Genomic DNA, 15,808 nt, shown 5'->3' with positions numbered 1-15,808 from the left:
ATGACGTGTTACTTATCCGTAGACTTATAGAAGTTGTTGGACTTAAGCCTCGGTTAAGTTCTTACTACTCCCATATGTTAACTGTCAATCCCGGAACCTTGATATTGTGCTTCTAAGTGGTTATGCCACCATTTTTGTAGCATGTCTCCAATCTTTCGAGCATTTACAGCCGTTATGCTGTCCGAGTCATCCCAGGTTTCTAAATAGTCTAATGCATTTGCAAATCCCTTCCTCCTGTTCCCGTTGTGCCTTTTGTCAGATTAATCACACAAATCAGTTAGTTGAGGTACTTTATTGCCTTGATATATATGTTGGAATTTTTATTATGACCCTAGGTGTCTTAGCGGATCATCTAGTAGTCTAGCCATGTTTTGTGATCCCAGTGTGATGATTCTGGCCTTTATTCTCGAAAGCATCCCATGATGCCACTTAGTAGTAGGTATTCTATTCCTGGGTTTTGAACCCGAGATTCACCGTACTTACTTCATGTTGATAGTGTTTACTCGTTCCTTTAGGTTATTAGTAACCTTTGCATTAGTCCTCGAGGTCCGTGGTATTTCCTTCTTCCAAATACTATGAACCATTTTGGCAGAAGTTCCTCGCGGAACCAAAAGATCACAACCAGAGTGCTCTTGATGAGTCCTCCATTCATAGTTGTGAATCTGCTAGTCCTTCCTCTTCAGCATGGGTTATCCGGAAGAAATATGTTGAATTTGTTCGACATACTAACCTATGCACCCACAACTCAGAAATATATATGTTCCTTTGAGTTGTCCTTCTGTAGTTGTATTTCGATCTTTGTCTATCAGTTGATAGTCAAGTTGATGTCGTGCATTCGTGTTCATCGATGCCCATTATTCTTGTGGTCCGTCAAGCCGTTCTAGTTCGGAATGACTAGGAGAAACAAACTCCAGAACCTCATCCATATCCAGGATTGGGTCAAAGCAGTTGTATTCCGTAGATCAAATGCAATCCAACTTTTGGTCTGTTCTACCTTGAAGTATTACCTTCTTTATGTCAGGATTGTCATGAGAATTGCACCACCTCTTATGAATTCTTGACGCAGTGATACTTCTCGGCATCATTTTCATTCCTCGCTTCCGTGTTGTTGCAACCGGAGTGCCGACAAGTGAATCGTGATGTGTGAACTCAATACTCCTAGAAACTTCGTTGCTTGGTAGTTAAAGGACAATAATTTCATTCTTAGTGTGTTGGTTCTTGAATCATCATTCTAAGACTGATTGTGCTACCTAGTCCTTATTTCCGGTGCACTCTTCGATCAATGAGTTAGGATAGTGTTAATCCCTTGCTTATTTGATCATCTCGTCTTGCCCTAAAAAGCAAGATTGTTCTCGAGCTTAATAGCATATCGGTGGTTCGTGATTTTTCGATTATCTTCTCGGAAGTATCACCAGGTTGTCACCTGACCGCTATGATGAGCTCGTGATCAAGTTGGTTTCTCGTAAACCACCCATTCTCCAAGATTCCGTGTTGGATACCCTGAACTAGTTGGTTGAGCTAAACAACAACTTGGATAGTTGGAAGATAAAAGCTTTGCCTAACTTAGTTCATTTCAAAGGGATATCTTTTAAATATGTGTGTTAAAGAAAGATGATATCTTCATCGATTAGTCCCCGTGATCAGTTGTTGTACCTATTGTCTTATAAAAACTTTGATTTGAGTATGGGCTATCGTCAAATCAAATCAGAACCAACGATGTTCGTAATGTTGTCTTACTCGTGGCTGTCCCTCGAGCATACACCATTATATCTTTTGGTCTGACCAATACTATCACCTTGTTCACATAATGGCGGAATCCCAGTGATATGGAAATTCTGATGAGTTGTTGTTGAGCCCATCAGCAGCATTTTGTCTCCTCCATGATTCATGTTGAACATTGAGCTAGTGTTGGAAACTTTATAAGCATTATCTTCATGTCCCGTGCATGAAGCATATGTTCGGATGAAAGAAGTGACTCCCTTTAATTCATGTGCATCTGATGCAAGTTGTCGCCGTGAATTCAAGGAAGTCAATGTTTGTTTCCTTTGGAATCATCCCAAGTTAGTCACACATGTGCAAAGTATACTATGGTTTGGTAGATTAATTACCTCCACTCCATATGTATTCCATAGCACCCCAAGCCACTGATTGATTTGTTCAAGGAGAAGAAGTTCCTTCATAAGAGCTAATCATATGACTTATGCAAGGACTCCGTTATCCGCGATGATGGCTCCCTACCAGAACTCGGTAGTGTTTTATTGTAAGACTACCATGTGATCATGTTTGTCTGGAACAGCGTGTTCACACATGCATAGCAGAACCGGCTCATGCTTTGGAGCTTGCTATCATAGTTCATTTCCCGAGAATCTCACAACGTCATCTCGTCGATTTGTGTTGCAAACTTCCATTTTTTCCTAGACTCGATGAGTCTGAAATATCCTCACACCAACCAGATCTGAATCTCAGGCAGATATGATGGTTGGAACATTTCCCAAGAACTATAATATTGGTCCCTCGATAACCGGTAAAGTGGATGTCATGGCCAACACACCCAGCCGGAAGACCTATTATTGTAGTATCTTGTTTGAAGAAGTTGGCCACCTCCCCATAAGGATTTCGTAGGATCTACTCCCTAGTTGTTCCTTATGGATTTTTGTGTTCCCGAAGTCCGACCTTTTACTTGATGTTCTAGATATAAAACCATAATTATCTATGGATTACGCTAGCACATCAAGGAGAACATTAGAAGCGGAGTGCTAATTGTCTCTCGATCGATCATCCAGATTTTGTTTCCTTGGCCTCGCTAAGGTGAAATCTGAGAAGCTGTTATCTTCCTATGCATCTGCATCGTCCATCACTATCCATCATGGGGGTATGTTGTGTTGCCAGGATCCTTGACACGGATGTTGGTAAAACCTTGATGAATATGGAAATGCTCAAGTTCTTGAGAGAATGCACAAGCAAAATCATCCCTTGCGTTGTCTTCAACAAGGTAATCCACATCATCCATTCTAATCTGGGTATGCCATTCTACCGAAACCCTCCAAACGATCGCTCGAGAATTGCCTTAGGCTGGAATAAACAGTTTCAATGATCTTTGAATCAAAGGTAATTCTTTTTGCCACTTAAGGGGATATTTCTATGAGTCACCTTCCCTAAGGTGCATCGTTATGGTGTCATGCCAACTTAACTCCTCGCTACAATGACAACCGTTCACCACCCTTTTAAGTGTGGAATTGTTGTCTACCTAGTGAACCTTTGTCATGTGTTTCACTCCATCCCTCTAGATGTGTGTTTTGTATCTCAGCTCGAGAGATGCTACTATGGCTCATCCCATGAGTTGATCCTGAGTTGTTCGGCCTTCGAGAAGATCAATTCATCTAGAGTTGTCCTTTCCTCTTCTTGTCATGATTAGCTGGAGTTCTCAGAGGAAGACGTCGAGACAAAGATGAGGATCAAATCAACGCTCTTATGAAGTGCACCCTGGATCGTGAAGATTATACTAGTTTGCGTTCCCCCTTCATCTTACCATACGCTTGAATCTCGGGACGAGATTTTTGATTAGTGGGGGTGAGTTGTCACATCCCTAGTCCTGGTATGCATTAGGCTAGCCCTTCATGTGTGCGTCATGTTTAACTTTCAAATGAATTTGAAATGGGGACTGTTCAAACCCTAGCACCTAATGAATTCTACTAGGTTCAACTAAAAAATATTTTCAATAAACCCAAAATGCTCCTTAGAAAAGTTCATGATTTTTGTTAAAGGTGAAAACCTCTGCCAAAAATGATGCACATATTTCTAGGCCATTCTGGATTTTTGAATTAAATCTTATTATATTTGACTTTGGGCATTTAAATTCTATAAATAATTTAAATGTTCAAATAATGTTGGAACTATTTTGGGCCACTGAAATAATTCAGCAAGTGTCCATGAATATTTTCAGGATTTTAGGAAATGCCTTGGTATTTTTCCTAAGCTCAAAACAGAGGCAAATAATTAGAAAACAAAAACAAATTAGAAAACAGAAGAGAGGGAGAGCTTACCTGGCGCTCACCTGGCAGCCCAGCCAGCCCACCTGGCAGCGCACTGGCCGGCCCAGCACTATGCTGGCCCGTGCCAGCCACCTGCTTTCTCTCGCCAGGCAGGCAGAGAGGAGCGCGCCGGCGCGCGCGCGGGCGCCATGCCACCAGGCTGTCTGCCTGCGTCGCCTGGCCACCGCGACGCCTCGCGTCTTCTCCTCGGTGCCACCCCGCAGCCCCCCTGGCCCCTCTCACTCTCCCCCGTGCTCCTCCCCTCCTTTGGCTCTCTCCCTCGCACCACCCGAGTGGGTTCGTCGCCGCCGTTCGCCACCACCGCGGCCACCGCCTCTGCCTCGCCTCGCCGAAGCGCTCAGAAGCTCCGCCTCGACCCCCTCTTCCTCCCCACCGAGACACGCCCTGCCAGAAGCCCTGCAACGCCGTCCTCGACGCCATCTTCGTCTTCTGCACCGACGGCCGCCGTTGCTCGATTCGCCGCCCACAGAGCATCCCCGGCCTCGCCCCCGCGCTCGTTGGACTCGCGGTGAGCCGCTGACTCGTTCCCCTCTTCTTCCCATGCCGTTTGGCCGCTCTAGCCGTTATTTCCGCCGAACCCGAGAGCTCACTGCCACCCAGCCATGTCGCCGCCGTGGCCACCGACACCTATAGCCGCAACCGAGCACTTCACCGCACTCGCAGTGTCCCCAGGAGCCCGCAGCACCGCTCCGCACCTCCTGCCGTGCATCCTAGCGACGACCCTGAGCTCGCCCTAGCTCCGGCCACCACAAAACTCGTCGCCGGCGTTGATTCCGGAGACCATCTGGTCCAGCTCCACCACCCAAAGATGCGGCTCAACCCCGGCTCTCCATAGAACCCAACCACGCCCCAAACCGTGCCCCGTAGCGCAATCCCGACGCGGATGCCGCCGCGATCTGAGGTCGCCGGCGGTTAAACGCCGGCAGCTGACGTGGCACTATTAGTTTAGGCGCTAAACTCGTTTAGTTAGTGCCTGCGCCGATGACACGTGGGTCCCCGAGGCCAATTAGTTTAGTCTAACTACCTGTTTAGATTAGTGCTAATCTACATGGACCCCATGTGTCAGCTTTGACTTTGGTCAAGTCAACTTTGACCAGGCCCCACCTGTCATTGACACTGAACAGCACTGTGCCACTGACCAGTGGACCCCACTGGTCAGGTTTGGCCTGGGTCAACCCTGTTGACTGCTGACATCATAGTGACGTCACCCTGACGCAATAAAGCATTTTCTGGATTTAAGTTTATTCAGGAAATTCCAGGAAATGTACCAACTTCTAAAAATCATAGAAATTCAACCGTAGCTCCAAATCAAATAATTTATATATTAAAAATGATCAGAAAAATCCAATCTATCCATCTGCACTGGTTTCATGCATGTTAGAACACATTAACCTTGCTGTTTAGGTGAAACAAGTTAATGCACTATTATGACCTCTTAAAATGGGTTTGCATTTGAATCTTTGGTTCAAATGGACTCATCTCAATCTGTTCTAGCTTGCATTAGCCAAAACACATTCTATTTTCCATGTCATAGCATGCATCATATTGTGCATTGCATTGATCGTGTTTCTTCTCTGTTTGTCGGTGTTGCTCCCCCTCGGTAGACGTTGTTTCGACGTTGTGATCGTTGACACTGATGAAGACTCAATGCTATCTTCAGAAGTGCCGGGCAAGCAAAACCCCCTTGTTCATTCTGATACAATCCCGCTCTCTCGCTCATGCTCTCTTTTACTGCATTAGGACAACAACGATTCATCTGTTACTTGCTACGGTAGCTGAACCCCGTTATCCTCTGCATGACCTGTCATTGCCACAGTAAATAGATGAAACCCACTAGCATGAGTAGGAGTTGTTTGAGCCCTATTGTGCCTACTCATTCATGCTTGTTTGTCATGCCTGCTACTGCTTAGAGTTGAGTCAGGTCTGATTCATCTGGGATGAATCAGAGGTGTGAGAACATGTCCTACTGTGTGAGCTAAGTGTGTGAACACGATTTGGTAAAGGTAGCGGTGAGAGGCCATGTAGGAGTACATGGTGGGTTGTCTCATTGCAGCCGTCCTCAGGAACTGAGTTCTGTTTTTGTGATCCATGAATCAGCTACTACCATGCATTGGGCCCGAAACCAATGGACCCTCTCGGCTTCTTATTCACCCTAGTTCTCTGTCCAGGAGTTGCAAGTAGTTTCTGGTGTTTGTAGCTTACTGGAGGCCGTGGACAGCGCTGACCGTAGGGGTGGGCTGTGATGCGGTAGGTACGTGGCCGGGTATACGGGGCACCCGTTAGGTGTCTCAGAACCCTGTTCACATTGTTTGGGGCTGTGAGCGAAACCCCGGCCGGATCTCTTCACGGATGGAACCCGAATAGGCGACAAACCTGGACTAGAGACTTAGGTGTTTAGGTAGGCCATGGCCGACACCCACGTTGGGCTTCCGCTTGAAGGTTGCCGAGTTCATGTCGTGTAAACGGCGGTACGTGGTGAGAGCGTGTGTGAAGAAGTACACCCCTGCAGGGTTAACATCATCTATTCGAATAGCCGTGTCCGCGGAAAAGGACTTCTGGGTTGCCTGTACATTTCATAGACAAGTGAAAGTGGATACTTTAAAATGCGCAAGATAAGCGTGAGTGCTATGGATGGTGTTCTCGTAGGGAGACGGGAGCGGATCCATAGTGGTGTATTGATATGGTGAATATGTGGACTCGTGTGCGCCACCTCAAAAGAGTTACTTGCAGTCGTAGTTCAGGATAGCCACCGAGTCAAAGTTGGCTTGCTGCAGTTAAACCCCACCACCCCCTTTGTTGATAACGATGCATATGTAGTTAGTTCTGATGTAAGTCTTGCTGGGTACATTTGTACTCATGTTTGCCTATTTTATGTTTTTGCGGAGACTTCTGTCTCACTAGTAGTTCCACATGGACTTCGACATTTAGCTTGTTACCTCAGCTACGATCTTGTGCCCTCGGCAGGATCTGGTAGTTAGTCAGGCTTCTTAGCCTTTTTCATTTGTAGATGTCTGTACTCAGACATGTTAAGCTTCCGCTTGTGCTTTGACTTGTATGCTCTGAATGCTGGGTCGAGAGACCCATGTTTGTAATATCTCGCTCCTCGGAGCCTATTGAGGAAAATGCTTGAGTTGTAGAGTCATGTTGTGATGCCATGTTGAATTTGCACATATCGAGCATATTGTGTGTATGTTATTGAAATGCTTGGTATGTGTGGGATCTGACTATCTAGTTGTTTATCCTTAGTAGCCTCTCTTACCGGGAAATGTCTCCTAGTGTTTCCACTGAGCCATGGTAGCTTGCTACTGCTCCGGAACACTTAGGCTGGCCGGCATGTGTCCTTCTTCGTTCCTGTGTCTGTCCCCTCGGGGAAATGTCACGCGATGAATTCCGGAGTCCTGTTAGCCCACTATAGCCCGGTTCACCGGAGTCCTGCTAGCCCAGTGCTACAGCCTGGATTCACTCGCTGATGACCGACACGTTCGTTGTTGGGTCATGTATGCCTGTCCCTGTAAGTTAGTGCCACTTTGGGTTCACGACTAGCCATGTCAGCCCGGGTTCTTTGTCATATGGATGCTAGCGGCACTATCATATACGTGAGCCAAAAGGCGCAAACAGTCCCGGGCCAGGTAAGGTGGCACCCGTGGGAATACCGTGCGTGAGGCCGCAAAGTGATATGATGTGTTACATGCTAGATCAGTGTGACTTAGGATCGGGGTCCTGACATATATTATGTGTTTAAATATGAATGTCAATTAGATTAATAAATAGATTATTAATAATAGGGCAATTAGCCTGCTAATTGGTTTTTGCTATTGCAAACGGCTATTGAGAAAATACCGTGGCCGATGACCTAAGGAAATGCACATAGTTTCTAGGAATAAACCGTGTTGGACCGATGAACAATCACACATGACATTCTCTTCAAAATTGTCTGCGTTAGGCCACCTTGCGCAAACGTTTACCACATAAAAATTGTGTGTGATGGACAGCCTTTGCCACATATTTTCTTCTACACACCGTGTGTGATGCATTCAACAATGCAAACGATAATTTTTTTAATATTGTGTGCCATGGGAACATATCACAAATGATTTAACAGGGAAAATTGTGTGTGATGTACCTATGAACGGAAATGTTTTTATTGCAGCGACTATGTGGGATGTATATACGAATGGAAAAGTTTAGCGGGGACTGACTGAGTTGGATGTACTGACGGCCGGAAATGATTTCGCCTGTATAATTGTATTTTTTTAAGCACTACTGTATATATAACTATGTTTGCTTGCTCGCCGGTCGCACACGACCTCATTTTGTCGAGCATGTGTGCCAGGAGGGCATATCCTCAACGATTTCTGGGTCGTGTGGGAAGGACCCCCTAATCGCCCACACTCACTAGGTGATGGTTCCGAACGCTGATAATCCACAAGTATTGGGGCTCACAACAGTTTTCAAGGGTAGAGTATTCAACCCAAATTTATTGATTCAACACAAGGGGAGCCAAAGAATATTCTTAAGTATTAGCAGTTGAGTTGTCAATTCAACCACACCTGGATAACTTAGTATCTGCAGCAAAGTATTTAGTAGCAAAGTAGTATGGAAGTAACGGTAACAGTGGAAAAAGTAACAGTAGCAGTTTGTAGTAACTGTAACAGTGGCAACGGTAAAGTTACTAAGCAAAGAGCAATATGTGAAAAGCTCGTAGGCATTGGATCAGTGATGGATAATTATGTCGGATGCGGTTCATCATGTAACAGTTATAACATAGGGTGACACAGAACTAGCTCCAGTTCATCAATGTAATGCAGGCATGTATTCCGAATATAGTCATACGTGCTTAAGGAAAAGAACTTGCATGATATCTTTTGTCCTACCCTCCCGTGGCAGCGGGGTCCTAATGGAAACTAAGGGATATTAAGGCCTCCTTTTAATAGAGTACCGGACCAAAGCATTAACACATAGTGAATACATGAACTCCTCAAACTACGGTCATCACTGAGAAGTATCCCGATTATTGTCACTTCGGGGTTGTCGGATCATAACACATAATAGGTGATTATAGACTTGCAAGATAGGATCAATAACTCACATATATTCATGAAATCATGGCACTCGGGCCCTAGTGACAAGCATTAAGCATAGCAAAGTCATAGCAACATCAATCTCAGAACATAGTGGATACTAGGGATCAAACCCTAACAAAACTAACTCAATTACATGGTAAATCTCATCCAAGCTATCACCGTCCAGCAAGCCTACGATGAAATTACTCACGTACGGCGGTGAGCATCATGAAATTGGTGATGGAGGAGGGTTGATGATGATGACGGCGACGAATCCCCCTCTCCGGAGCCCCGAACGGACTATAGATCAGCCATCCCGAGAGAGATTAGGGCTTGGCGGGGGCTCCGTATCGTAAAACGTGATGAAACTTTCTCTCTGATTTTTTCTCTTTAAAAGCAAATATATGGAGTTGGAGTTGAGGTCGGCGGACGTCCAGGGGGCCCACGAAGTAGGAGGGCGCGCCCGGGGGGGGGGCACCCTCGTGAACAGGGTGTGGCCCCCCTGGTGTTGATTCTTTTGCCAATATTTTTTATTAATTCTGAAAAGTTGTGTCGGATATCGGGCTCCGGCAAAACCCTTAATGTTTGAAATCTGGGGAGCGCGCGAAGATCTTCCCCCTACCAATCCATGTCCCAACGCCTCGCCGTGAATCTAAGCTACACGATGAACAACACAAGGGACGCAAGGTTTATACTAGTTGGGGCCACCGTTGTGGTGTAATACCCTACTCTAGTTTGTGGTGTGGTGGATGGCCTCTAGGGCTGATGATGAACAGTACAGAGGAAGAACAGCCTCGCGGGAGGTGTTCTTGAGCTGGTGCGGTGTTCTACTTGGGTGGATTCGATCGTCCCTGGATCAGATGATCTCCACTGTGGTGGCTAGCTTTATATATAGGGGCCCTGGTCCTCTTCCCAAATATTGAGCGGGAAGGAAGCCAACAACGGCCATTTTGAAGGGGAACAACTAGTACAAGTTATCCTGAATAAAGTTGGTCTTCGACTGCCAAAGGCACTGGCGATGACACCGTCTTGGGCTCCACGGTGACCTCCATCCTGCCGCTCTGCTGGTCTTGGTCTCGTTGCACCGATATGGCAACCTTTGCTTGCTGCCTCGGTACTCCGTGCCTGCACATGCCCCCTTTGCACCAAATAGGAAACGAGGACACTGCGCAGGCTGGCGCCCACCTGGTCTTGATCGTCATGGCTTGCGTCATGAGAACCTCACGAGGTACTCCTGCCTTGATCTCTCCGCCTCCTCGCAAGCTTGCCTGGTGAGGCCGCCCCTGAGGAAGCCTTGCGTCGTCCGCCCCGCGAGGCTTGGCCCCTTGCGAGGGTCTTGAGCTTGGGTTGATGAAGACGGGCCGTACTGGGCCACTGCTTGAGCCACGCCGTAGGCCGCAGGCAGGCAAGTCTGGCAACCCCCGTTCCCAGAACGCCGACAGTAGCCCCCGGGCCCAAGGCGCGCTCGGACATGACTTAGCAGCGAAGCGAAAGGGCAAGTGCGGAGCTCCGTGGGCCCCAACAACATGCGGCCTTGGTCGCTGCATGGCGGTTGATTGGACGTGGGCGTCTCAGCTTCCCCGTGCTGCCTCGGCAACTGCCTGATTTAATGAGTTCCTGCTACATCCAAACAGAGTCATGATTACTTGCGATCATGGAGGCCGACGGTTGGCCTCCTCTGGACTATAAGTACGGAGAGGCGTGAGCCCATGCAGTCCATCTCTTCTCGCTCCATTTTCTTCTTCTCCCTCGCTCCTCCTTCATCTTGTTGCCAATGGCGCCGATCTGCCGGTTCTTAGCTAAAGAGAAAGGAAAGCTCCCCCGGGAGGGGCCCGACCCGCTCCCCCCGAAGAAACGACAGGTCCCCGGCCTCCGCGATGGGGTCGCAAGGCCGGAGACGCCGAGGCCTTGGTACGAGCGGCCACCTCCTGGGTTTCCGCTCCCTCTGTATGCCCGGGCCGAGGTCCCTGGAGAAGAAATCGCCAAGCGGCGCCGCCTACACCATCGAAAACGACGATGAGTCACGGCGGTGCGCGTCGTTGCTCCTGGAGTCCAGGCCGTAGACTCCTCTCGTGAGCTCGTTCTCCATGCCGCCATGCCTTTGAGCTCCTGGATCCGCTTTCCACCTTTCTTCGCCTTCGAGATGCCGGCGGGGGGGCCTCTCAAGCTCTGGCTACAGCACGCCGACTGCAGTACCCCGGCGACGGGAGCGGAGGTTGAAGTCGTCGCTCCGGGCAAGGTCTACATGACCCGGGGATGGGGGGAGGTCGCCCTGGTCTGCCGAACAGGAGGTGCCTTCATAATTCACTTCGAATATGATGGCACCTCCTTGATGCTCTTCAAGGTCTTCGATGTAGAAGGCTGCCGGCTGGAGTGCTGCCCCAGAGGAGGCATCCAGGTCGTTGATGTGGCAAGGGCTAGGCCTGCCACCTGCTTCTCCAGCAGCTCCTCCGGCAGCAGCGGCGATGCCTGGGAGTCCAGCAACTCTCACGAGCTCTTCGTGACTCCGGAGACGAGCGATGAGAGATACATTCCCCCGAGCTCGCGTCGTGCTCGGAGCAAGGCAGCTGCATCAGGCCGCCGGTGCGGCTGATCTAGATGGGGCTGGCGCCGGCCCCCATCACCCACTGTTGATGATGGCGTCGACCATGAGGGTGCATGTAGTTAGGGCTCCTTAGGATTTGCGTCTTTTGTTCCCTGCGAGGAATCAAGGAAATACCCCGTGAGGGCATGTAAAGCGTCCGCAATGTCTTTTGTTCATATTATCCTTATTATGAAGTGGCGCGAAATGCCTGTCCTGTCTCGGCTCGGTTCCTCCTTTCTAACCTCGTGACGACTTTGGTGCTCTACGCTGATAGGTCCCGGTCCCCAGGCAGGCTTCAGCCGTCGCTGGTATGCCAGGTCGCGATGACGTGGTCAAGGCCAGGAGGTGAGCGGCCCGAGGTCCAGTAAGAGCCCCCGAGGCGTGATGCTCGGGAGGTCCCCTTTAGCGCTCAAGCAGTCGCCGAAAGGTGAGAAAGGAAGGCAACGTCACCGTCACAGAGATGCATTAAGTGAGGGTTTGGTGTCGCCTCGATTAGCTATTCTAGGAGTGGGACTAATCTCGAAATCCTGGGGTCATTCCTTCGCGCGGTGCCGGACTTGCAGGTCGGCAGCTGGGATGTAACCGGGTCAGGCCATCGCGAGCTTCTCCTCCCTTCCCCGCATTCTCCTTCGTGCTCTACGTCCTCAGGTCCCGGCCCTTGAGCAAGCTCAATCGTTGTTGGTATGCCAGGTCATGATGCCATGGACAAGGCCAGGGGGTGAGGGCTGGAGAGATAGTAAGAGCTCCTGAGTCACGATGCTCAGGAGCCCCCCTTTTAACGCGCGAGCGGATCGTACAGGTGAGGGAGAGAGAGAGCTCGTGACACCTCCCACATTATTCCTCGGGTAGTCCCTATAAACCAATCACGAGAAAAGCAAGGGTTGCCATTTCGATTGCCGGCCGGCCATTGGTTGCTCCGAGAGAGTGATGAGGGCACCGAGGGTCTGGTGAGGTGAAGCTTGCGGGGCTACCGCGGGCCAGAGCTCGACCACTCAGATTTGTTGACGTCATAGGGACGGACCCATGCAGAAGCGTCGTGCCAGTGCGAGCGGCCCCAAAGGTAGGTCTCAATTGAGCAGGCGATTCTCACAGGCAGGTTAAGCATGAAGGCAAACCAACTTAGATAGATGCAGGAAAGATACATGCCACTGGGTCAGGCCCGAGCGGCTTGGGGATGATGCTGCTCGAGGGGCGCCCCCAGCAAGCTAAACTAAAGACATAAGCAAAAGGGATACATGCCGCAGGGACAAACACACGTGACCTGGGAATAATGCAGCCCTGAGGGCACTCCCAGCTGAAATGAAACTCGAAAGATGTCACCTGATACCATTGTAGAGATGGTGCTGAAGTAGCTGACAATGTGCGGTGAAGGGGCCGTTCCTCACGAGCCGTCGGAGCCTTGAGCCTTGGGAGGCTCTGGGGGTTCGGGTGGCTCCTTGAGGACCATCTCCATCTCTGCAAGGACCGCGTGGTGCCTGGCGTCCTAAGCTTCCAGAATGCTTTGCATAAGACGCTGGTGAGCAGCAGCCGCGTTTGGCAGGACGAAAGGGATGCAAACATAGTTGTGTGGCGGACCCTCGCAGCGTCCCACGTGTGAAGGCCAGAAACGCTCCTGAGACACGACTTGGTTGAGCCCTGGGTAGTCGATGCAGATGCGTAGCCCCCCATCCTCGCCTGGATGGGGATCTACGCCAGGTAGGCGGCGATCGCTGCACATGACTCTCGATTCCTCCAGCTCCTGAATGACCTTTGTGATGAACTCCTGAGGGTTGGGCCCTCCTTGCCCCATGCCTTCCTGAGGGAAATGTGCCGCAAAGCATGCGTCCAAGTGGTTCCCGAGTGCCTCCCTCGTGATCTTGGCAAAGTCTGAGGCCCTCCAGGAGAGAGCCCTTGAGCCTTGCCCGAGGAGGGCGTCAAGTGCGCCTTCCTATGCGATGGAGAGAGGCGCCCCTTGCACGGGCGCAGATCCTGACGCAGCGCCTCCGGAGATGACTGCCTCCTGAGGCCTTGAGCTGGGCGATGCCTTCTTCTTCTTAGGAACTGCCTCTGGAGGGTTCTCGCTCTTGCTGCCTGGGTCCTCAACTGACGCAGCTTGGAAGGCACGCTTGAGAGAGCACACGCATCCTTCTCTTCATAGGGGACTGTGATGATTCCACCGCTTCCCGGCATCTTGAGGACATTGTAAACATGGTGAGTCACTGCCATGAACTTGGCCATGGCTGGATACCCGAGGATGGCATTGTATGGCAGGCGAATGTGGGCAACGTCAAAGTCAATGAGCTCGGGTAGATAGTTCTTGCGCTGTCCGAACACGACAGGGAGGCGAACCTGCCCTATCAGAGTGGTGGAGCCGTTAGTGACTCCTGAGAAAGGCCTGGTTGGCTGGAGTTAATCATATGGCACTTGGAGATTGTTGAACGTTTCGATGGACAGAATGTTGAGTCCTGCGCCGCCATCGATGAGGGTCCTGGTGACTTGCACGTTGCTGATGACTGGGGAACAAAGCATGGGGAGGACGCCAGCTGTGGCCGCACATTTGAGTTGATCTGCCGAGCTGAACCTAATGGCGCACGTGGACCACCTGAGAGGGCGTGTTGCCTTGAGCTTGGGGAGGACTGCGTTCACCTTGCGAGCAAACTGCTTGAAGATGTGCTGAGAGGCTGGGGCCTGGGCACCGCCCAGGATGCAAGCGATAACACGTGACTCCTGGAAGCCCCCAGCCCCCTTGTCCTGGTCGTGGTCATCATTCCTTCTTATCGGTGGTGGCAGAGGAGGGAGGCCTGCGTTGCCCTGTGGGTGATTGTCGCGAGGCTGATCCCTCCAAGCCCCCTCGCGAGGCTGGTCCTGCCAGCGATCCTCGCGAGGGCGGTCAGGCCACTCCTGGCGAGGGCCTCGGTTGTCCCATCGTCCTCCACCTCTTCCTCCTCCTCGGCCATAGCGCCGTTCGTTTCGCTCGGGGCTTCGACCGATACGTCCTTCTCGAACGGCTCTGAGCTTCTAGCATTCGTTGGTGTTGTGGGTGAAGAGGTTGTGGTAGGCACATTATTGGCTACCCTTGGACGAATCTGGCTGGTCCCTGCCATGCTTCGTGTCTGGTTCTGCTGCGAGCACATATGCTCCTTTGCGCTTCACGTCCTTGGCCTTGGCTTTCTTCTTTTCTGGGTCAGAAGCTGGAAGCTCGAGAAGGGAGAGGCACCCCTCTTCAGCCCTTGCACACTTGGTCGCCAGTTGAACAGCTCTAGAGATGTGCACAGATCCTCGTGAATAGCAACTCCTCCTTCATCTTGACGTCCCGGGCGCCGTCAGAGAATGTCGAGATGATGGCCTCCTCAGTCACCTTGGGAATCTTGCGGCGAGCACTGTTGAAGTGCTGGATGTACTTCTGCAGGGTCTCTCCCGGCTGCTGCTTGATGCGGTGCAGGTTACCCATGACTGGAGGACGGTCACGAGTGCCCTGGAAGTTGGCGATGAAGTGGGTGCGCATCTCGTCCCAAGAGGAGATCGAGCCGGGAGGCAGGTTCAGGAGCCAGGTGCGGGCACCATCTTTGAGCGCCATGGGAAACTAGTTCTGTCGGAGTAATGGGCCACGGGTAGGCAAACCCGAGCCCAGAGCCTTTCAAGACATTGGGGTAAGTAGCGCCGCTCATGCCGAGTCCCAGGGACGACTCCAAGATATGCCGAGTCCCAGGGACAACTCTAAGATATGCTGAGTCCCAGGGACGACTCCAAGATATGTCGAGTCCCAGGGACGACTCCAAGATATGCCGAGTCCCAGACAGCGACTCCAAGTTAAGCCGACTCGTGGCCGGTGACTTCCAGAGAGGCCGGCTACGAAGAGTCGGCCCGCAACTCTGCCCTCGTCTCGAAGGGCGAGGCGGGGTACGGCCACAGCATGGCCGTCTCCCCCCTGCTTACAAGGGGCCGACATGGCTACAGTAAGCCGTATCGCTGAAGATCTCCGGCGTGGCGCGGCACTGTTGCCATGCCTGCCCTGACCTCAGCCGCAGTGGGCGGCGCACTGTGCCCAAGACGCCTGCCTGTACGGCCCAAAGACGGCGGGGCCGCCTGTCAGTGGGTAGACAGAAGACAGCACGAGCGCCCTGAAGGCG

The sequence above is a fragment of the Triticum dicoccoides genome, chromosome 3B (genome assembly GCF_002162155.2).
Source record: "Triticum dicoccoides isolate Atlit2015 ecotype Zavitan chromosome 3B, WEW_v2.0, whole genome shotgun sequence".
Taxonomy (NCBI): Eukaryota; Viridiplantae; Streptophyta; class Magnoliopsida; order Poales; family Poaceae; genus Triticum; species Triticum dicoccoides.
The sequence above is the reverse complement of the archived record's forward strand: the minus strand, read 5'-3'. Positions refer to the sequence as shown.